Genomic DNA, 25,844 nt, shown 5'->3' with positions numbered 1-25,844 from the left:
ACACTACAATAAAGTAATAAGTATGACTATGTGGTAACGCATGTGTTACACATGAGAGCTAATTATGTAGGTGTTCGGCATAATTATTTTACAAATAGACCGGTTTAGTGATTGGCATTGCCATAGCAGGCAGATCACAGGAATGATTCCATGTGTGAGAAAGTCCTCCCATTTGAATTTTTGAGCACAGCACTGACTTCGGACATTGTCCACACTTCTGCGTTTTAGCAGTTTCATCCCTTCCCTCTTATGCACAACCTATTATTCTATCTACTGCTAAGGTTTGTAAGGGCACTTTCATGTTATTTATGTCTGCAAAAGGAATGAATGTGTTACAGGGAATGTACTTCTACATATGGATGTATGCATGTGTGTATGCATATGTACTTATAACGAACTCGCTGACCTCCATGATGCGGTCCAATTAGAACAAGCCCATCCAACCCTGACACGCCTGGATCCATAACTTCATACCCATAGTTCCTCCACCCCATCTGAGTTCGACATACACGCATTCCATCCATTGTCCAGTTGCTATCGCAGCCATGACACACCTCCACACATTGCCCTCTCCCAAGCGTTAGGGTCCCTACACGTATGTTGTCCCAACCCATGTATTATCAGGCTCTCCCACCATTTAGTCCTTGAACATACCTGCCCTTGCTTGTGTAATGGTCGGAGGTCCAATCATTCTATCAATTTTTGGGTAGTCCCACCAGGGACTACTCTCTGATTGTTTGTAAAGTAGACTTAACAGATCGACAATGTTACTCCCACTGGCAGTATCCTGCCTGTGGTGTGAGTAGCAGTGCTTTGCTCACACCTGCCCAGTTTGAAAAGGCATACGCTGACAGCACTATATAATACTGGAGTTGCTGTTGATTCCCTTCTCATTCCTTTTGTATGCTTTATTGTTACGACATTCATTCTTCATATACATATCTATATATATATATATATATATATATATATATATATATATATATATATATATATATAATATATGTGTACATACTTATATACATTTCCTATGCTGGGAACTGCTTACACCCGCACAAGAACACTCATACTTGCTTTCCGGTAGTTATATATGTTTGCTACTGCTTATTTGTGCTTACACCTGCTTACTAGTGCCGTATTCATTATTATGCCCTTGACTGAATGAAAATTTCATTAAACATTTCATGCGGTACTCCAGTTCAGATTTACATGTTATTATGTAGGTTTTACAGCAAAATGACATTCATTCCACATGGAAAATCATATGTGCTATAGTTGGACTTGAACTGTGAATGTCTGGTCATTAGACAGATGCTCTAACTACTACACTACTGATGTTAACATTGATTCTGCATGTTTTTCTCAATTTGAATGATTTTGATGTGTAAGCTATACTCAGCAGGGGGCAGCGATGTGCAAACATGCTGCACTTCACTTACACTTTCAATATTGAAGAAATACAAATGTAAAATAGGGACACAGGGAATCTAATTGTGAAAGTTCTAGGGACATGGCTCAACATTCTGCTACATGCTTGTGTGTTTACTACTTTGATTTTATTTCAGTGTTCGTGGACACTCTTGTATGCTTAACATACATTTCAGTATCCATGGACACTGAATTAATTGCTTACTATTAGAGGCGGGCTCTAATAGTAAGCATAGTAGGTTGTGGAACTGTGGGAGCATGTTTCTGCCTCCGTAGAGTACTTGAACACGCCCCCCTATGCTCGCACAAGTTTCCTGTGCACGTTGAGGGTGTGGCAGCGTGCCCTCATAAATATTCATATGGCGCTGCTGCCCCATCTGTAATGGGGATGCTCGGCGCAAGGCTAAAACCGTCCTTGTGCCGAGCTTCATGAATCACAGGGATTATTACTATAGCATTACACTTTGCAACATAGCGAGGGCAGAAAAAATGATATGTAGTGTCAGTGGGTCAACATGTAGCCCGCTTACTTTTAGTGCCAGGAAGGCAGAAGGTTGTGGTCTCTAACCCCACACCAGCTTCATTGAGTCAAGTTCCATTTGCATCATAAGGTCTTCTGCACTCCTGAGGTGCAGCCCTGTGAATGAGATATTAAACTGAGGCCCCATGCACCCAAACTGGATTAAGAGATAACATGGTACTTACAGAAAACAACAGGAGCTCCTTATTTTTATTATAACAAGAAATAAAACATCATATAAAAACATGAGAGTAATACAATCAAACAATGATATGTTAAAAATAATATAAAAACCAAGTTAACCAATCAAATAATATGCCTTCTTAGTTTCAGTTTCCAAATAATCACTGTGAAATAATTTCATTTAACCCTGATATGTCTATGTATTAATAACAAATATTACCAGAACTAATATCCTTTAAATAAGGAATGTCCCCAATGCAAGCCCCCCCAAAGAAAAATATGGATGTCTCTTAAATGACGAAAAAAAAATCACTTATCAGTTTCATACATATTACAACCCAAAAAGGAAAATTTGTTTTATTTCTTTGTGTTGTAAAGTATTTCAGCCTTTGCTGATATTTTTTTTATCAAGAGTGCACAAAATCCCATAGACCGGTCTGCTTCTTTTTCTTCTTCTATGCTTAATATCTAAAACAAGTTCTAAATGCAAACTTCAACAGTCTGGACTGTTATAATATTTATTAATAATATATTTGTAACAGAGACTTCTTTCATTGTATAATTTTTGTACCTCTACTTTCCATAACACCATGTTACTCAACTTTTTAGCCTTATTTTCATTATATGATACCAGTAATTATTTATATTTATATTGCATTTACCTTAATAAAAAGTCTTATTCATTTCCAAAAATAAAAAAAATGCACTGGTGAATTTATCACAACTGAAACATTCATTTGTCCTATGTAATATAGGTATTTGAATGGAGTTTAATATGGATCTACACACATCAGAAAAAAATGCCATCAGTTCAGTTTTCACCCTGTCAAATATGGGGAAGAACTGCCAAATGTGTAACTAAAACCAATAAAATATACTTAACTATGAAAACATTTTAGTAGAGGTAAATCCTGCCAAATATGTACTTAAATGCAGTGAAAATGGACATAATCAAGAAAACATTTTAGTGTAAGTCAAAAAAGAAATAAAGCTTCCAGGGAGTTAACAACCTTTATGACTCAAAATACCTTCCCAAATGCTAGAGTTAGAAATTGATTGTTCAGAAAACATGTTTCTCTTGCCTCTCATAGTTTGAAACTGAAATGTAAGACTTTTAAACCAATGCACTAAAATTGTCACACGGTATTCTAAAACTAAATTCTAAAACTAACATATTTAACTATGTTGTCTACATAATAAATACACTCTTGTGTATTGACATCACAAGCAATAACGATGCCAAGTCATTGGCCTGTAATTCAGTTCCTCAAAGCTGAACCTCACTAACTAACCCAAATAACAGTGGACTGGCATCCTTGCCTAATGCGAAGTGTATTTCCCTAAATGTCTATTAATTAATATATTAAAGAGGTATATCTATATACACAATGTCAAAAACAAAAAACAAAAAAACACTCTCAATATGAACAAGGCTTTTTAAATAAAGTTTAACATTTTCATCTTGTAACAAAAAAGTTTTTATAAACCTGTGAACAGACCAGCAAACATAATTCCAAAACTTTTAATGGCTTAATATTCTGTAGTTGCATGTGAATAGTATAATTGTATGCCTTAACAATATCACATGGAACTAATGTCACATCTTTTCTCTGTCTAATTATATAGCGAACTCTTTGTTTATTTAATAAAAAATGTCCTAATGGTCTTTTTTCCAGCTCCACATACCTCACATTATAAAATCATATTTATTCAGCTATTTATCTAAGTTTCACTTTATTCAGCTGTAGGTCAGAGAAGAGTCAAGTCTATACCGGCAGTCAGTTAATGGAAAGGAGGAAACTGATACCAGGGAGGACTATGGTCTACTGCAGTATGCATTCATGCACACACACGCACAAACACATGCGCATGCACACAAACACACACTTGCAAGGCATCAACACAAAAGAAAAATCGGGAGGATCAGCAATTTATCTGTGGCATGCTTTGGAATATGGAAGGAAATTAGATCAAAAATAAAAATCCTTGTGGATAAAATGGGGTAAGCAAGCCCCACATAGATGGCATCTCAGACAAGAATCGTATGAAGATCAAAGTGCTATTGGGCAGCTTTGCTAACTACTGTGTGTCTTCTTATTTACCCTATGAGGAGTCAGGTCTCCAGAAATAAATAGTGCAGTGCATTATGAAAAATAGCATGGTAAATGTGGGTACACAGGGAAGACAGGATTTAGAGACACACATAACATGACCACTCTAGTGTGAAAATAGTTTGGTATGCCTTATATGCAAATGACCATACAGTGGCATAAAGATTAGAAAGAAATGCTAGTGAGAACCATTGCATATGCAAATAACAAAACGAAATATAGCTGTGTGATTCAGAAATGTATAAAATTAGTGTGATGAATGGCAGCTATTATTTTTTTCTGAATAGCATCATTTTTCATTGTACAGGTATGTTACTCATTTTGAGATGCTAAGGGTGGCATATTGCTTTAGCTGATCAGTATATGTTAGCTGTCAACTTGGGAACTGGTGTTCATGATGTTGAGCATTGCTGCTTTGATGTCACAGAAAAGTTTGTCAGCAGCTGACATACAGTCACCTCCATGACTGGTACATAGCTGACCACAACCATGTGGACAGATACATTGTATGAGAGCCAGTAGACATATGCAGTCCACACATGGAAACACGAAGGATGCTTGGGCTGCATCTTCCAGTAGGCACTAAGGCTTATGTTTCATTAGCTATTCTGCTATGGGGACTGTTCAGTGTCTGACAGGGTCATGCTATGAGTATTGTAGGCATCAAAATTGCAAATACTATACCAGTTCCTTGACATAGTGTTGCAGCATGTGTAGGAGACAATTTCAGTTCCTCACAATAGCAAAGAAGAGAACCTTCACTATGCAAGAATACTATGATATAGCTCATTTTCCTGAGGTCCAGGAGCTATTGACTGCACTCACATTGCTATCAAGGCCCAACTGACATCCCATATATCATTTGGAAGGGCTTCCGCTCATTCACCTCATGATGCCCACATCTGACACACACATATGACCTATACCAGTGTTTTGTGTGGGGGGTGATTTTCCATACAGTCATCTGGTTAGTAAGAGCACATATTGCCACTTATGGAGGGCATGATATGCCAGTCGCATGAACATGGTAGTAGACCACTCATAATGGTGTGCAATGTGTGTTGCAGGAAATGCTGGATGCTTCAAGCCATGACTAATGACCCCGATACACAATCTACAAACCAAGATGGGGATGAAATATAACAGTACATTGTCGATCACATGCAACATCACCAAATATGTATTTGGACTGCTGAAGGCCCACTTCCACTGCCTGGATACATCTGATAGTGCCCTGCAGTATGCTTTGGAGACCTCCAGCAAGATGTTTGTGGTCTACACCATGCTTCATAACATGGTTATATAAAAACTGTTACAACACGGGCAGACCATAGCACTGCCTGACATGCTTTCGGCAGTGGAGGAGGAGCAGAGTGAAGAGTTGTCAGAGGAAATGTTTGCAGCAGGCCCTTACATGAGGCAGAGGCAGATGCAACATTGCATGGCACTGGCAAAAAGGTGGTGTCTTTTACATAACTATTGTCCATAACTACAGTAATACAGAATAAGACAGAGCCATGTAATTAAACAACTAGACTATGGATTATACTGCACTGATTAACCATGATATATAGCAGACATTACTGTATGCATGCAAACCAGTGGGATGAGTATGACACAGTTGTACTTATTTGCATAGGTGGAATGGGGTACAGTGACAGTGGCAGTAATGAGTGCATAGATGGAAGGGTTGTGGGTGGGGGATGCATTAGCACACATACTGCTAGGAGGGTGGTGTGATTATGGGATCACATTTTCCACAGAGAGAATGGAGTTTTCTTAAGTAGAATGCTGGCTGGTTGTATCATGTGGTCCTAACTTATCAGGACTGGAAGCATTCTGTCCAAGGGATGATATACCATGTTGGGTGCATGTTCTGAAACCTAGCTTTGGCCCACACAGTGGCATGTTGTCCACAACTATTGGACATGCACATGTAGATGTTAACCACAGTATGGACAATGAAGCCATCTAAGGAATGGTGTGTACCATTTGTGTAAGCCTGCTCTGAGGTCATGAACTGTGCATCCATCTTGTAGTACAAGCATGGTGGTTAGTGTCGAGCATCTGTGTAGCTACCTCAATAGATGACAACTGGGCCACCACTGCCCTCACCAAGCATGTCTGCTGTAGATCAGTATATGCAGATCTTCATGCAGGCCATCAGCATATTCACCATTGCTGATAGGGCATGATTAGTGGCTCTCTGAGGCTGGATCACTGACTTGCACATCTGTTGATTGATGCTAAGTGTAGCACCTAGTTCAGGGAATGTTCTGGAATCAAGGTGATGATGGCTATTTACACACCTCTACTCTATGCAGTATGCATGCATCTTGGAGGTAGTTTGGCCCTGTGAATCCATCTGTGGTCATGACACTTGTGCAGCAGGGGTGGGCTGATATGGATGATGTGGCCTTCACTGAACATAGGTGATGCCAGAGGTTCATCCTCTTATTCCATAGTACCTCTGCTATGGGTGAATGTGTCTGTCCTCCACTGTTAGCCTTGCTGTCAGTGCTACTGTGTCACTGGAATGTGCTATGTGCATGGTACCATCATCATCACTCTGGTGATTCTTTGACATCAGGCATGTGCTGACTTGTTTGCTAAACCTGCGCATGGTGGAACTTCTGCAAACATACAGATAACAAGCTGACAATGTTGGTACATATTTGTGACACCTACCACCATGTGGCACACAGATTACTACATCCCAATCCTATACTTAGCATATGGACACATACGCACCTTATAGTACAGGTTGTCACTGTTGCAATACTGAAGCCTACTGGAACATGTAAAGGCATATGTGTTTGTCTGAGTAATCCATATACAAGTGTATACCAATGTCCCATAGGAATGGCACATGCCACTACTCATCTGGTGCATTCATTACAGACAGTCAGACAGCTGTCATGAGGCCATCTCACATATCCAAGTTACTGCCAGGTATGGACATTCTCTCACTTTTCCCAATGAGAGATGCCAGGCATTCCTCCATCTTTAATGTGTATATACATGTACATATGTAAGTATGTATGCATTTATTTATTTAACAATTGTTAACCAAGTGGGCAAGTCTGAAGACCATTTTCAGCCATGACCTAGGCCACAAAGGCAAATACAGTACATATAGAAAGGTAAATAACAAAAAGGTATCATAATAAGGTTTATAGAAAAATGTCTGTGTTGGTTGTCCACCGCCAGCGGTCAGCATGTCACTGATAGGTTCCTAAGCCTTGTCCCTGGCATGCAGTGACATATCAGTGATCCTACAACACTTCTTTTGTATTGCCTATCATGGCCAGCCACTGCACTAATGTCATGCACCACTGTCATACTTATTCATGGAAAACCCTGTTAGTTTTATCCTTCTCCAGGGTACACACATCATGCCATGTGGGCTAGGGCTTGTAATATCATCTCTATTTCCTGTGTGGCGAACATCATCAGTTATTGCTGTTCCTTCAGTCACATACTCCGGTGGACTGCACATATGGATCAGTGTGTGTGTGTGTGTGTGTGTGTGTGTGTGTGTGTGTGTGTGTGTGTGTGTGTGTGTATGCATGACAGTCCATGTCAGCCAACATTTGCCTCCAAATTGAATCCAGCACTCATGTGATGACTACAGTCCTATGCCCTGCTATAAAATAACTCTTGTGACATCTCACCATAGTGTGCCAGTTGTGGGCATGGGCTGACAGCACAGTCAGGGCTTGGGGTAATGGAGGCTCAGCATCTCCTGTAGCATGTACTACTGTCTGTGTGCATAAGACATGATATGTAAACACCTTAGCAACAAGACTGTGGCTGAGTCTACCAGTTGGCTGTTCATTGTCATGCTGAGCCCCCCAGCCTGTCAAGACCATGTCATGGCCTGTAGAGTGTTTCCAACCTCCCCCCCACACACACAATGCACTGATGTGTGGCACTGTCTGCTGCTGCCATATCCCCTTGAATGGTGACTGAAGTCCTGAGGTTCATTTCCAGTTATCCTTTCTGTTGTCTGTGTCCCACTTTAGCAGTACATTTTGTAATACACTTTATTCTAATTCTGTATGTTGCTCACTGTAATCTTCTACAAAATGGTTCTTATTGTACAAAAAATGGGGTTCATAATGTAGCTATTATGCTAATGAGGTGGCAGCATGATCATCTATGAAATGCACCACTAACTTCTGTCCAGTAGCACAGAAGTTTAAGGCTCTGAGTTGTTAAAAAGCTGCTTCCTGCATTCAGGGATACATGGTTATATTCCTTCCACTTCCATTTGCCTCTTTGCAAGTCATCTGACAGATGATGCTTCTGGATCACTCTTGAATAGGGACACTTGTATCCAGTGGGCATACCCAGTTAACAAATGCATGAAATAAAATACATAGACAAACTCCTATTCTGAGCTACAAAACCTGTTCTGGTTCATGCACAAGCTGGTGTTGGGTCATGTTTGGTTTGTGCACCTTAAAAGCCAAGCCACACTAATTACACTTTGGGTCACACAAGTAGCCATGGCCATTATGCTGCTTTTAATGGGCATCACGCTAAGTGATTTCAGGTCACTTAGGATGTGTGCCTCTATGGATCCTGGCCATGATATTGTTACATATCACACTACCGACCACATGCATGACCTTACTATTGAAGGACATCTCACTATTGCGCTATGCATTGCTGTGCATCACATGGTGTTTGCAGCATGTGGACATTTGCCCTGGCTATCAGTTTTTAGCTCTCAGACTTGAGATGATCACCGGACATAGGCTCAACAGGACCTTACTCTGACTGGGTCCCACCTAGTGCAGAAAAGAGTGCAGGATCTTTTTACACCTGCTACAAAGGCATAATTAGAAGTGCCTACTGGGTAAGTATAAGAGCCCCATTTATAAAGTGAATACCTGACATTAGTGTGCCAGGACTGTGTGCAATGCTACAGGCATCAGACTGTAGTGAGCAGGACTGGTGTAAGTATAATGAACTGAAGAGGCTCCACCCAGACCTTCTCCATCAAATGGAAGAAGAGGTTGCGGAAAGAGAGAGAGAGAGAGAGAGAGAGAGAGACCATATTATTGTAAGCAGTATGGTTTTGCATTGTTGTTTTACAGTAGGCCTGTCACCTGTAGTTGTAATTACATTTTGCGGTCAGGGATGACTTATGCTTATTACTGTCTGTGATTTATGTTTTCCAGTGCCTTGGGAGATAAAGGAAAATAGGATAGCCTACCAGAAGAGGCAGGCTAGGATCTCCAAGAGGACGGAGTATAGTGTATTGTGACATTGCTGTCATATTGCAATAAAGCTGTAAAATAACACTGAACAGTTGTATTTTAGTCTTTTTGGTCTTGTTACTATGTCTTATGGTTATATGTTGTTAGGCTTTGCTGTTTTGTTTTCCTGTGCTTGCTGTGATATTGTAATAAACTGCAACACATACAACTGAAATAATGTAGTTGTTATATTTTTGTTTATTTTCATTACTCCATTGTCTTTACAGTATGTTCATTTGTTGCTTTTTTTTCTACATTTCAGGTATTCCTGTAACAAAAACTACCATTTTATTACTGACAACTTGTTTTTGCATCATTTTTTCCTTTCTCATTTTTCCTCTACTTTTTATGTTATTTTGTTGATTTCTTTTTCTCCAATTATTTTCTTTATTTGTAGGACCAGCTGTGGTGCAGACAGCAGTGAGGTGGTAGCCAACATGTTCTGGACTGATCACCTCACAGACCACTGGGCCCAGAGCAGTCCTCAGTCCTGCCTGTATGTAGAGTTATGAAGGTCATCTTGTGGAAGGCAAATGGCTCACTTTTGAACAACATTCCTACTTCTCTAGTGGGGGAGTGTGGACTCCTTATTGGAGAATGGCAGATCTGGGTCCTCCTGAGTCACCTGGTATGAGGTTCAGTGGCTGGAGAGGACCAAGGTAGATTGGTGGCCTAACCCTCACTGGCACTCTGGAGTACCTCTTCACGTAGTTGGTAAAATCAATTAGTTGGCTTGCCCCAACCAAAGGGCCACTTGAGGCAGAGTCTGCCCATGATGTCAGACACAGAAGTGACTGACTTCTTTGTGGGCACTGGTCCAGCTTGGCAAGCATTCCTCCCCCTCTCTGTGCCCCATCACTATGTTTCTTACCCTTTTTGTAGTCCAATCCTGTCTGTCACCAGTGTCTACCTTCTGTTAGTCTGCATGTCTCCATTTTGCCCCCGTGTATCACTATCTCCCCTGTCAGTCTTTGTCTGCAGTATATGCTTGTTTGTCTGTCCCTGCTTTCTTCCATCCTTTCTAACCACATCTTTGCCATTCTACCTGCCTCCTCTACTCTTCTTCAAAAAATCAAAAATGGGTACCTGTCTCAGAACAAAAATATTCCCTTCTTCCCCCACGCTATACCAGTCTTCCCTTTCTATCATTCTACTGTGTATCCCTGTACTTGTCTTCATTAATAATATCCCTCGATCCTTCACATAAAATAAAAATATCATCTAAATACTTCAGGTAGAGTTTACAGTGCTTACAAAACTTAGAAACAAACACAACAGATCTTTCCCATGCTAATAAGACCAGATTTGAAAACACCGCACCCATAGCGACACCCTTAATCTGTTTATAAAATTTGCCTTCAAAATAAATGAAATTATTATCAAGAACTATTCCATCATATCCCTAATTAACTGAATATTGGACGCAGCCAAAAATGGACAGAAGATCAAGATCTCAGAAAATAGATCTAAACCTTCATCCCTGGGAATAGCATTAAAAAGATCTACTACAGCAATAGTAAGAAAAGCCACCGTTATTGACCATTTATCTGGGGTTACTCTTCCCATAAAATTAAGATGGTAGGTTTCAAGCTAGAGCAAGGGTTTAAGTTGCCCATCAGTAAAAGTAGCAAGGGGTGTGTAACTGAACCACTGGCCACTTCAACTGGTCTGAATTTTAAACTGTGAATATGTTTATGAATTTTAGGTATACCAAATATAGTAGGAACCAGTGGTTACTTCACATTCAGAAAATGGAACATTTCATCTATAGTTCTACCTTCCAAAAGCAAGTCATACAAAAACAACTCAATTTTATAATTTGCAATATTAATCTCATTACGAGATACATGCAAATAACTGGATGTATCCTGCAAAATGTTTAACATAGCAGCCGAATAATCTAAAAAATCAATAATCACAAGACCACCACCCTTGTCTGACTTCATAATTCTGATGGACCTATCATTCTTAAGGGTGTTGAACAATAACTTTTCAGATCTAGTCAAATTGTAATATTTAAAACCATTCATAACCTCAAGTAAATCATATAAGTCATTAATGCAAGCCTTCGCAAAGGCCTGTAAAACTGAATTTATAGGAGGATTAAAAATACTCTTCCTTTTAAAATTAATCGCAACATCACAAAAAGTCTTGTTAATACCATTAGTAAAAACAGTTGCTAGGTTAAGCATTCTGGAAAAGTTTAAGTTCAATAACAGTATCAGCTATATTGAAGGGGGAATTGAGGATGAACTTAAATCCCTTGGAAAACAGGGAAAGAATTCTAGGGTGATAGTAATATGGCTGTAATCAAAAATATTAAAACCTTTGTGTGACAACAAAATGCCATTCATTGCTGCCTCTGTCATTTCTTGCCCTTCCCTTCCCTTTCATAGTTTTGTTGTTCTGGTACTGATTGTATCAGGGTGCTGGCCAACCACTTGGTCCAGGTTCCAGGGGTAGCATGTCTATTGTGCTAATCACTCGGACTTCCTCAAGGCAGGAAAATCCTGCTCTGAATTCAGATTGAAAACAATTTTTTCTAACAACTGGAATTTATTACAAGCTGGTAGTGACATTTGTCACTTATTTATTTCCAGACCGACATTTACTTATAAAAATAAAAGTAATTTTAAGTCTTTACTGGAACATACTGTGACACATATGGGGTCTCCACTACAAGAAAATGCGAACATTGTACATAATGTACATATATTAATGTTAATAAAGATGGTCAGGCACTTAATAAGATCAAAACATGGAATGTGGGTACATTTGTAAACTGCAACACAAAAAGAATTATTTATTTAGCTACCTGTTGCTCATGCAATGCATTTTATAATGGTAAAACCAATAATTCCCTTAAACAAAGGATATATCAACATGTTTACAGTATTAGAAGAAGGGACAACAAAAGTGCACTTGCTCGACATTCATTATATTGTTTAAATTTTAATAAGTTTGTGTTTTTAATTTTGGAACAGTAGGTTTTGCATGACACTGGTGGAGATTGGGAAAATGAACTACTTAGGAAGGAAATGAAATGGCAGCTTAAATTTGATGCTGCATACCCACCAGGGTTAAATGATAACATTTCTATTTCTAGTGAATTAAAGAGAAAAGCTTTGAAAATGTTAGTGTTTTTAACTACTTTTAACTATTTTGTACCATTTTAAATGATTTTAATTCTTCACATGTATTTATTGTAAGCTGTTTCTTTAAATGCATTGGTTGTTTTGGAGGGGCGTGTTTCTTTGAATGTTTTTAAGCAGAACTTTGAGTTTAATATGGGTGGTTCTGAAGATGTCTGACTTGACAGATGAAAGCGCTTAACCATTCTCTGTTTTATTTTTATCTGGATTATTAAAACGCTGCTTTGTGGTTTCCTTTTGGAATGACTTGGTTTTCTATGGATTTTGTTTGGTGTATACCTGGTCAAGCAGTGGTGGAATTATTTTGGATATATACATATATATATATATATATATATATATATATATATATATATATATATATATATATATATACACACACACACACACACATATATGTATGTATGTATATAAATACACTCAGATGTATGTGTTTGTGTGTATTTGTATGTGTTTGTGTGTGCGAGCGCACAAGCACTTGTGTGTGAGAGATGCAGAGGCGATACCATGCAGCATTCTGTTAACTTCTGTTGTAGTGCATTGTGATTTATTTGCTTGGTATGCTAGGTGTGGTTTCCTAGTTACATACCACAAACACTATGTCACCACTTCTATTTAAACCCTTAGTATAAAGAGAAGAGTTTTCACTTCCTTATAACCCTTGTTTCTTTGTTGATCATAAAAGCTGCAGATGAACAGCAACTAAAACAATGAAATACAATGGGAATGGAAAAGAACTTTCTAATAAACATTATGCTTGTTTCTGAATGGTCATAAAAGATTTACCAGTACCACAATGTTAGTTTTTATCAGCAACACTAAATTTTCAGACTATGTACTGCATTCTGTGTTCTATATATAAATGCATCTACCATTTGCTATAAATCCAATAAGAGTTACATTGTGAGTTGCTCATGACTGTTGCTTTTCTGCTTTGCACAATTGATAAGGTGATGCGATTGGTTAAGGAGAAACCAAGCCACTTATGAAGCAGAATGGAACTGCAGTTCAAGTTTCCTTTAACTTCACATATATACTTGCTGATAAAAAAATAGTCTATGATATTTTCAAAAACAAGCAGGATGGTGTAATTCAACATGCTGTAATTATTGCAAATTTCAGAATGACATTATATATTAAGCTTCAGAACACCCCATTGAAGAGCCATTTCTCCAGTGGCAGGACCAGAAATGCACATTTATGTGTTTGTCTGTCACACTGATGGGCTGGGAGGCATAATAAAATTATTTCACTGTTAATTTTTATATAAAAAGGCATTGTTATTGTAATGGAGAATTTTGTTCCCCATGGAAGGCAATAGCCAAGAAACTGGGGAATTAAATGACGTTTTAAGCCGACTATCTGTTTTGTTTGATTTTCATCTAGTATTTAGTATACTCAAATGTCTGTAGGATGAGAAAGGCAGACTGATCACCTCTTCTACACTGGTTGTATGTTCTGGGATGCAGTAAAACAACACCATCTTAGATGTGGTGAGTAGACCATGCCTCCCTCTGTTTTAGACAGATGAGCAAGGGGAGACATGAACTAAGGTTTTAAGCTACTACTATAAGGGACAAGCCTGAACAAGCTCTCTAAGTCTATGTATCATTCAGTCTATAAACTGCAATTTTAGTATGAGGCTTGGACTCACTTCCTAGAAAGTCACTTAATTCCATTGTGCTTAATTTATGAGAATGTACTTGTCGGGAGGTAGTTCTCCAGACTGGCATCCTTTCAACTCAAAGTTCAAGACCAAAAGAAAAAAAAATCACCTGTCCTCTTGTAATTAGCAAGCATCTTGCTATGGTTACTAGCACACACTGAGCTTCTCCACACATGGAAATGTAGTATCAATATTCATTTATGAAGCATTAATATCCTCACATATTCATAGTTGAATGCCAGTACTGCACTTCTGTCCCATCAGAATCTGTTGATCACAGCCTCCAACAGCAAGCACCCAAGGCATTATCTCCCTGTGCCCCATCCTAGTTACAGCTCTGATACTTCCATTTGGTTTCACGTCAGTTTCCAGGGTGCTCGCCTAATGCATGTGCATGCTTACAATACACTGGCACTTGCAGGAAACCAAAGAATTTTCACACTTCCACAATTGTTTCCTCTCTGGCCTTCCATAAACATGCTAGTTTCAGTGATGGTCTATTCCAGTATTTAGCAATAACTTTGAATATAGCACAGCCACAGATGTAGATCTCACAGTACCTGAGGTTTATAGGCTTCAACCTGGACTCATGCAGAGAGTCCATAAATGCTTGACACCTCAGTCCAAGACATCAGTTCTTCATTCTTCTATAACAACTGTCCATCATTGCCTCAAGGTGCTAAGCTCATGTTGATGGTCAATTCTGTTATATTTCATGCAACCATTTATATGAAAGTTCTTTAATGAACACTTTAGGTCCAATAGTCATAGAAAATGGAGGCAGGGAAGCATAAGATCTACATTTCCTGATCCTGCAAATAACATCTGTCATTGCAGATGGAGGCCAACAATCTATTTTCCTGACAGTCACTTCCCACTTCTCCCTTCCATAATGACAGTTACAACAGACAAATTAACCTAGGATTGGGAGGTGAAGGGTGTGAGGCACTGCATTGGGCAGATGGTTCAAGGTATTTGGATTTCAGCAGAACTTTCACCTGCATGTCAATCTACTGGAGATGGAGCCCTTCTGCAATTCACTACTTCTGTCAGAAAAAGCCATTTTCATGGCTACTGCACTGTCTTTCAATAAAGCCTTTTTTTAAGAAAAAGAACAATTTTATTCTTTGGAAAGGAGGGGATGATAGAATCAGAGGTAAACCTGATAATGTAATTTAGAGTACTACAGGAAAGACACTTTTAGGTGTAAGAAGACACTTCGGGCTGGTCATATTTAATGAAATGATTCCTAGAAGCTCACTCACAGCAGTCTGTAGGATACCGAGTATGGTGACAGGGCTCTGAGTCAGTCCATGCAGGACATGTTTTTTAGGCCTTGTATCCTTTTAGCTAGGTATCTTTGTGGGCATTCCAGTTGTTGCATGTGTCTGGACAAAGAAATGGCAAAGGGGGCATTACATTCAATGACTGGCCTAATGAGGAGTGAGTAAAGGGGGATATGGCATCCTTAGACCTAGATACAATCCCTTTTTTATAAGCTTGGCAATATAGAAAGACTTTCTCATAACAGTGGACTTATAGAGCTTGTTCAGGCTTGTCCCATATAGTAGTAGCTTAAAACCTTAGTTCATGTCTCCCCTTGCCCATCTGTCTAAAACAGAGGGAGGCATGGTAAAAAGTTGGTAAAAAGTTAGGTCACTGTCCACATAAGTTCCGAAATCCTGAACTACTGGGTCATGTCTTAGGGGCATATTGTTAATGTGATAGTTCCTTGGGAACGATGACTTCTCAAAGGATACAATAATGTATTTTTTGGCAATTTGTTTCAGTCCACAGTTTTGGTACCAGTTATTTATTTGGGCATGTAAATAACTGGTTCCAGTTATTTATTTGGGACAAATCTTCCTACAGGATGGCAAAGAAATTTGGGGATTCAATGACTGCTCCTTGCCTGCAGTCATTTGCAAACTTAGTCAGCCAGAGCCCTTTGGTATTGGCTTGTACTTCAGAAAAGTAGATGCCAAACAGGAGAGGTCCCAGCACAGAACCCTGAAGGACTCTACAAATGATGCCCTATTTTGATTTCCTGCATCCTATCTGTGAGCCAGTTCCAATGGGTGACTCAGGGAGTTTATTCCCAGAGGGGTTGTGCCAAAAGCTTTGGCCAGGTTGAGGTATGTGATGTGTATTGTTTTGCCTTCATCCATTGCTTTGTTGACCTTTTCAAAAATCCACCAGACTGAGTAAGCATGACCTCCCCTTGGTGAATCCAAACTGAGATGGGTCCAATATATGGAGGTTCCCTATATCCTGACTGATTAGTTCCATGATAGGTTTTTCCTCAGCTTATGGGTCTGTAATTGCTTGGGTCTATGGAAGGTTCTCCCTTATGCAGAGGAATGACTGTAGCTAAACTCCATTTACTTGGTACAAAATCTGTATGGAGGCTGAGATCGAACAGCATTGTTAGGGATGTGGCTAAATCTTTTTTCATGCTGTTTAAGATGCAACAATATTTTCAAGACCCATTAATGCAGTATTTTTATCTTCTGAAAGCATTTTTAGGACTTTGTTTTGTGTGATAGCTGGAGGTGAGCGAGTTTCAGGTATATCTTGAGAGACCGAAGTTGGGGGGGGGGGCGTAAAGTTAGAGAGAAATTTATCAGCCAGGAGATGATCTTGAGTCATTAAGTAAAGAGGAATGTGACCTTAACCCTATACTATAAGCTAAGAGAGTGAATGGAATGAGCAATGCTTGCCAAACATTTTAGTTGTGGTTTATATTCCTAGGGAGTCCATTCTGTTTGGTGGACAAGCTGAGCAGATACCTGCTCATGCCCCATATGCAGTCCTTCAGCTTCTCTATCTATTTCTTCTGCAAATATACTTTTTCAAAAATGGGGAATACCTATTGCAACTTGTTCACATCCCCAACCAACACCAAATACAAGGATTGTGTCTCCCTTATCCCATTCCCTTGACAAGGAAACCTCAAGGGATGATGGAGCCAACAGGTGGCCAAACGGACTCCAGTAAACTTTATCCCATTTCCTCAGATGACAATATTCATCCAGAAGGCAACATTTCTCAAGACCAAAGTCATCTTCATCACTCTTTATTGGCACTGGCAGATCTGATTCCTTATCTTCTGCCTAATCTACTGAAGGAGCCCCTCTTACTGAGACCAACAATGAATCTTTTTTGCCATCCATTGGACAAGTCTCACTTAGACATTTATTCCCTGCAGTTCACCTCCTGTTATCTCAGCTTGCAATAGTTGACAGTAATCCAGGCTATTCAGACAGAGATGCTGCTAGTCTCTCTGCATCCCCCAAAAATCTAGCAGGACAAGTAGATGTTTTTTGGAGGGAGGGGTTTGGGCTGAGTCTAAGGACTTCAATTCATTTTCTGCTCTTTTTCCAGCCATACTAGACTACTTATCTGGTAGCGTTGAATCTGGTTTAGGTTAAGATTCATTTAAAGGTCATATGGCTACCATTTCATGTTTTCACCAAGGTCAAGATAGCTTAAACGTGGCGTCCTTAAGAGTCTCCAAAACAAGTTTGAAAGGAACATTTTTGTTGACGACTTTATTACACTACCCATTGCCTCTCTTCAACTTGTAGTTTGTTTTAGAAAAATTGACACAGGCTAGATTTCAGTCAGCCCCTTCAGCACACTTAAAATTTCTATTTTAGAAAATACTGAAACCCAAAGTAGAAGGAACTTCACACAATGGAGGACGAATAGCTTTCCACACCACACTTTAATGAACAATCGAACTGAGCGCTTTTGTCCCTGACAAACCGTGGACTTCATTAGAATCTCTCAACAGTACAGATTTTTGCAGAATGTTCAAATTTTTGCCACATGTTTTGTCTGGTTTTCATAAAATTGTTGTTTTACTTGTAACTTGAGTAACCCAGCTGCAGCTTCATTGACAGCAGCTGTTGTCTTTCAGCATTACAAAGGGTTCTTCAAACTTTACTTCCAATTACATCTACTGGTTCTACATGACAACAGCGGTTCTTTTATCCTATCCTGTATGTGCTCTTAATTTCTCCTTTGTTTTTCCAGCAGCAAATGAAGTTTAGTCATAGACATATTTGTCCAGGGGACATTGGAGAAGTAAAGGCAGTAAATGAGAGGAAAGTTGGGGGGCTGTGGGTTTCAATGTTTTTCCTTGTGGATACTTTGGGTTTCAGTGTTTTTCTTGTGGACTGCACTTGTGTAACTATTCATTTGGTTATTTTAGAAAATAACTTTTCTTGGTGACTTTCATTTCTCCTACGAGAAATTCTGAAATACATGTTTTTTTTCTGTGGAACCACCTTATTTAATTTTTCATAAGGCTAGAATAACACTCACAACAAGTCCTTTTTTCATGCCAAAAGTGGTTACTGAATTTAATTAAAGCAGATTATTCATTTTCCTGTTTTATTTTCTTCCTTATTCTGACAATGGGGAGTATCTGCTGAAGTCCATAGACAGTTAATGTGAACTTAGGCAGAACTGAGGCCTTCATAAAATACCTTCAATTATTTTTTTCCTTTGATCCCAAGTCTATGGGGCAAAGTTATCCAAAATAAAACTTGTCAGATAGTAATCCTATTATATTAATTAGTTATGTTTTACATAATAAGCCATTTTCTATGCTTCCTAAGCCTCATTCTACAAGAGCTATTGTTATCTTCATAACTTTTTTCCAGAAAAGAATGTGTCAGTGACCTTTGTGAACTGAATACTTGGTCTCCACTGAAGAGTTTTGCAAAGCACTGTAAATTAAGTCTGATCTCCTGATCAAGACCTCACTTTGAGGCCATGGGTATCAAGGTCATGATTAAATATAAGCTACCATTAATATCTTCTTAGAGGACAGACTCAGTCCTATTATCTATAGATGCTAGTATGTGCTTACCTAATAATGGATCTATAGGACAGGGACCATCCTTGTTAATGATCCTGTAGGCCTTCTCCACTTTGATCAAGATGATCTCACTATCCGATAAATAAATATGCCTTTTTTCCCATAGCATGGTTATCTCAGAGCTAGACATGGAGAGCCATGAGGTTCTTTATGGGATAAGGGGGATGAGCTCACCATCCTTGGAAAGTTTGAAGTTCCACGTGCTTAGTCCTAGCAGTTAAAAACAATGGCCCTAGTCCTACAGATCTATTTTTATGGTAAGCAAATTACTTTTGTATTCTGTACTGTACGTTTCTGATAAGCTTCCTTTGTCAGTATTTTTTAAACCTTTGGCAGGATCCAAAAAAATGCTTACCTATATAGAGGTTGTATGTACCATGTGAACTTAGTTCACTGTAAATCGACAGTAGAGATATCTGTAAATACAAATATGTCACTGCTGGTGCAACAGCACGAGTGAAAGCTATTGAACCATGTTTCTGATTCACACCATGTGGGGTGATCATGTATACATGGCTCCCTCTTGTAATTCAGAGACTTGTAAGTGTGTGCCATGGAATTATGGGATAAAGTCTGGAAATGTAAGAGAACAGCAAATGTTGAATATCACGGTTCTCCTTTGAACTTTTTTTGTAGGGGGCAAGCCCCTTTTTACCCACAATGTGTGGGGCAAGCCCCCCATACCCTGCACCTATGTAAACCAACCCCAAGATCGGCATACCTATAAAGAAAGGGAACATTCTGAGAAACAGCCATCTCAGCATATGTAAGCCTGCATTTCTGGTCATTCAGTTCCACTCTTCTGGAACTCACACTAACAAGTCTTGAAATATCAAACAGTCTACTTCATACATGCAACACAGCAAACTCACACAACTCACAGTGGTTTAAGATTGTGGGTGGGAGTGTGGAAATAAGGCCCAAACACATAAAAATGGAGACAAGTAAAATGGCCAGATGATTATAAAGCAAAAGGCATAACAGGCACAATGACTGACAGTGGAACATGTTCAGGAGCATGAGACAGTGGATATGCTAGGAAATTGTAAAGGGTAAGAAGTCTAGAATAGGAACATGTACTTTAGGATGCAAAGGAATGGAGACACAGGGCTGGCCTTTGGTCAACTGGTGCCCTAGGCAAAATGTCTCCACAGTGCCCTCCCAACACCACCTGGTGCCCCCATTCTGGTCTATCTACACCATTCAGATTACTGGAAAAGCACCTCTACTAGAGCGGTACCCTAGGCGGCTGCCTAGTTGGCCTATGCCTAAGGCCGGCTATGCGGGGACAGGTATGTAAAAGATAGGACAAACACATATAGACACTAGAGTGTGTGTGTGTGTGTGTGTGTGTGTGTGTGTGTGTGTGTGTGTGTGTGTGTGTGTGTGTGTGTGCGCGCGCATGTGTGTGTGTGTGTGTGTGCATGTGTGCGTGCATGTGTGTGTGTGTGTGTGTGTGTGTGTGTGTGTGTGTGTGTGTGTGTGTGTGTGTGTGTGTGTGTGGTGTGCCAAAATTTCAAGCTAAAAGAACAAAAAAATAGGTTATTTCCTCACACCAGGCACTTTGGTTCATATATGAGTACAAGCTCTGTGGAGTATCACAAATAAGGTACTTTCGTTTTGAAGAGCTATAAAGGTAATATTTCATTTGGTGGTAGTCTAAGCTGATGCCATAAGTCCCATGACAGTTGTGAAAAAGTAGTGATGATTATATTACAATAAAAGGCATAACAGAATCAGAAAAAATTTCCCCCACCATACATGTATATTTGTATCAAGTAAAATTCCACAAAGGTAAATAAATACATTCCCACCAGTTCCCCATGCTTAAACTCCAAAAGTACAAAATGGTAACCGCTTGAAATCTTGAGACCAGCTTTGCTGAGTCTTGAGATGTGAAGACTGAATGGCTGAAAATATGGACTTGCATTTGCCAAGTCCAAGATGGCCATTTCACAAAATATTCCTGTTTCTCTGAGGTATGGTGTTCTTTAGAGTTGGTATATATAAGTTCAGTGGGTGGGGGCTTGCCCCATTCTTGCTCTAAAGAAAATATCCAGTTTGCAAGTTTAAAGGAGAGGAATTCTTTTCTTGTATTTTTCGTCTCTGCATTTGGAGTCCTGACATTTCAACAGAGAGCTGTGCAAGACAGACTACTAAAATAATTGTGTATTGGGTCCATATAGCAAGGCCTAAGTCTTCTGAGGTGTACTTCTGTTCTTTAAAACTGTATACTGTGCATTTTTTTCAGATGCCTGCTGCAAAGACTAATGGTTGTCGCCATTGTACATCTGCACATATTTTCAACACACACCTAGATGTATCACAAGGCATACAGGGTTAATAGTAACAGTCAACATGTTACAGTCTTCACTAAACTACAAGAATAATTATTTTGGATTTTGCTATGTAGCCTACCCTCTGGTAGTTTAGCTAAGAGCATTAAGTCTACTAGACACTAATGAGCTTTATCATTTCCTGGGTTTGAGTCTTTTAATCTCCATTTTGGTGTCATCATGAATGGCAACAAGGCATTTCATCAGCCTTAAAGCGGAGTTTCAATTTTGATTAACTAATGCTTCTGCTGACTTGCATGTGAAAATGGCTTTTGTTTTCTGTGGGTGATTGCCCTTTCCTGGTGGTTATCTGGCCCTCCATTTAATTTATCTATATTAGGAGGTGTGGGGTGCAAAGCCATCAGACTAGAGGGTATTCCCACATTTAAATACATTTTGCTATGGTATTGATGGTGAAGTTGTATATCAGGGACTGTTTATACTTTTTTTTTTTTTTTTTTTTTTTTTTTTTTTTTAAGCAATTGCAAATACAAGGCTATTGTGCTTGTTTTTGTGATCATGTTTGCCACTGTTTTATCTTAACTTTACCACTGAATAGTCAATGTTTTGTGGTTCTGTGTAGGAGTCTCCTATTCCTTGTATAATACTCGATTTGCCTACAGCATGACTTTAGGCTAATTAACCAGATTGTACTTCCAGTTGTCTCTAAAAACAGGCACTTGTGCCTCACGTGCATTTATCTTACCTGTCACCTGGTAACAAATAAAAGTTAGCTACATCATTCAGTGGGATGGATTCATGAATGTAACACTGGTGACCTGGGTTCATCTAGTGATCCTTGGTGCTGAAGGAACCAGATAAGTGGCTTGGTGTGAACAACCAGTGTAGGTTTGTCCATCCAGGGGGAGGAAGTGGCTTTGCCTGCTATATCGGCACCACCTAACAATGGTTGGGTGGTACTACAGTAAAAAGCTACCCAGTGGTGAGATTTGCTAGATTATCAAGTACTGTTTAACACTAGCTGGGGTCTGATATCTATAATCAGTTAGTGAGTATCCAGCATTGTGGACCTGCCTTGGCAGGGAACTCACCAGCTACCATGAGAAAGGATTATAGCAAAAAAAAAAAAAAAAAAAAAAACAACCAGCAGTGAAGAATGGCTGTGCAAACCCCCACCTTTCAAATCTGTGGGATGCTTCATCAGGCAGAACGGAGAAAGAAAGGACCCCATTAAGGTCTGTGGAACTAAATGGTCAGACTAGTGGGCTAAAGGCAAAGGCAAAACAAATCCTTCTGGTTGCAGCAGAGTTTGTTAAAGCACAGTTCTACAAAATGAGTTTTGTGAGTCATACCTACCTGATACACAGTTTAGAGAAGGGGAAATAATTAGAATTTGTAAAAAAAACCTACTTATTCTCTGAGATGTGGTAGCATGTAATATACCAGAAACGTGAGGTGTGTCACTCATGTTCACGGACACTGATCTGCAGTTTTTAAAAGGAAATTCCATTTTTTATGAGATAAAACCTGGGAATTATATCAGTGATTTTAAGTGTATTCTCAGATCATTGCTATAATTTTATTACAATTTTAGTGGATATATATGCAAAATTAAACAGATTTTAGCTGTAGAATCCAATAAACTAAAGTGGCAATATTACAAACAGTAAATATGAGAAGAAATACAAGTTATGGTTAATGAGGGGCCCCTACTTAAACTGTCCAGTTTCATGAAAATTCACTGTATTTCTGATACTCAGGCGGTCCAAATGTATGCTTTTGCGCTATTTTTCAGTAAAAATGGCACATTCTGCATATCAGAACAACCAAGTAATCTAATAAATCTCCATGGTTACCAGCAGCTAGTCCAAATTCCAACTAGATGTGATAAAAAATCTAAAAGGGAATCCATCCTTAACTGGGTCCTAACTAACAACCCCACATTGTACCCCCACACAGGCAGTCTCCCAGACACCTTAAGTGACCACAATATAATATACCTTATACATAGTAGAACAAGCATATGCAAAACCACTAACTATATGTCTACTAGAAACACAAAAAATTATCTCCTGAGGTCCTCAATACTTTACTGTGTAACTGTGACTGGTCCCCCCTAAAAACCTTCCCACTTGACCAGGCTGTAGCATATTTCAACAAAACATTTCTACAACACCTAGACACTGTCGCTCCATTGTCCAAAATCAAGGTTAGAACCTCTACAAACCCCTGGCTCAGTAAAGAAACCAAGCAAATCCTTAAGTCCAGAGACACTGCCTTGCTTTACTATAAAAAAACAAAGAAACACAAAGCCTAACTAAGTACCAAGAACTGCACAACCATGCAAAAAATGCATTAGGCTGGACAAAAAAATCCTATTACATGAAATTACAAACTAAATACCAACACAACCTCCAGAAATTTTGGAAAAATGTAAACCAGCTACTAAAATCCACCCAAAAGGCTACCCCCAAACCACCTACCCCTGGCACTAAAGTTCCCATCGAAACACAATTCATCTCCCACTTTGTGAATTCAATTCTATCCCTAGTATCACAGGACAGTTCCTTACTCACTATCCTGCCCAACACACATAACAATAATACAAGCTTTACCCTCAAAACAGTTTCCACCACTTCAATCAAAAGCATGCTCTCCAAACTAAAAACCACAAAAACAGCAGTCGACGTACGCCCCAGCTATTTCTTGAAAATCACAGCAGATGCTATTGCTATCCCAATCTCCACTCTCATAAAGAGATTAATTGTTGAAAACTATGTGCCCAAACTCTGGAAAATATCCTATGTTACACCCATACATAAAGGCTGAACTTAATAACTACAGACCCATTGCATTACTCTCCCCTTGGCCAAAATCCTAGAAAAATGCATCCATACCCAGGTGCTAAAATATCTCCTAGACAGCAACATCCTGTCACCTACTCAGCATGGTTTCAGACCTGCCCATAGTACCACTACAGCCCTCCTCTGCTTCACAGACACAGTAAACTGTCTCAAAAACGAAGGCCTGCAGGTGTCAACTCTTTTTTTTGGATATGTCCAAAGCATTTGACACAGTCTCACACCAAATCCTGCTAAACAAACTAATCCAATATCACCTATCAAATTCCACTCTTACCTGGTTCCAAAGCTACTTAACTGACAGGTACCAAGCCGTGAAATGGGAAAATTCTCTCTCTCCTCAGCTGCCCATAACTATAGGAGTCCCACAGGTTTCTATCTTAGGACCACTACTATTCACAATCTTCACAAATGACCTCCATACCTCCACACAGCATGCATCTATCATTTAGTATGCAGATGACAATACCTTAATCTGTGCTGCACAATACATTCCCACCCTCCTGCAAACAACTTAGCATTCTCTGACGTTGAAAACTACCTTACCAAAGCCTAATTTATCCTCAATCCAAAGAAAACTCAGCTTGTGATTATAACCAGTTCTTACAAAAACACTGATAACAGTCATTTCACTATCTACTCCACAATAGCTTTGGAGATGCATTATATAGTAGTTCAGTGGATAAAAAATGGAACTCTGTCCCCACTAGCATTCAAAACACATTGTCCAAAGCCTCCTTTAAAGACCTCATCAGGCAACATCTCAAGCAAAGTTGGCAGTGCCATGATTGCTCCCCAGGCTAGTGAAAGCGGATAAGGTACACATACTAAACCTGGAATACTTGATAATAGTTTTCAATCTTACTCACAAACACTGGCTAATTTACACTGTATGTACTGTAACTGTGTACTATGTATGTATTCTACCTATGTTCCAAATTGCAGGTGTACACCACAAATCTAGTAATTACCTTTATTTTTAAATTAATATTTTTTGTTTGTTCTCTCCACTGTAACTGTCGATGTGCTGCATACCACTATAAAATATGTCTTTTGTAATTTGTGTGTATACTGATCATGTCTAAATAATTAAATGTATCTGTAATTTTTCTATCTGGAGCTTTTCTCCCTGGGCCTCTGCTGAAAAAGGGCCTTTTCGGCTCAGTCAGACACCCCCGGTTAACAAATGTAAAATAAAAAATAAAATAAAATAAAATCTTTGTCCCTGCCATGTTATGTTTCAAGGGGTCTTTTACTTCCACAGACACACATAATATAGTTTTTTTGGGTGTGTCTTTTAATTTGTAACTGATTGGTGAACATTGATATTTGCAATGTTTTAAGAAGGTCTCTTTGTTAAAACATGATTTGATGCACGTTTGTCTTGCTGTCACTTGTTCAGAACACCAAAGCTGGATTCATAGTTGCTTGAGCATAGCAGATGAAACTAGCATTTGCTTATTTTTAACTT

This window comes from Protopterus annectens, chromosome 8.part0 (genome assembly GCF_019279795.1).
Source record: "Protopterus annectens isolate FY-2018-M chromosome 8.part0, PAN1.0, whole genome shotgun sequence".
In the NCBI taxonomy this organism is placed as follows: Eukaryota; Metazoa; Chordata; order Ceratodontiformes; family Protopteridae; genus Protopterus; species Protopterus annectens.
The sequence above is the reverse complement of the archived record's forward strand: the minus strand, read 5'-3'. Positions refer to the sequence as shown.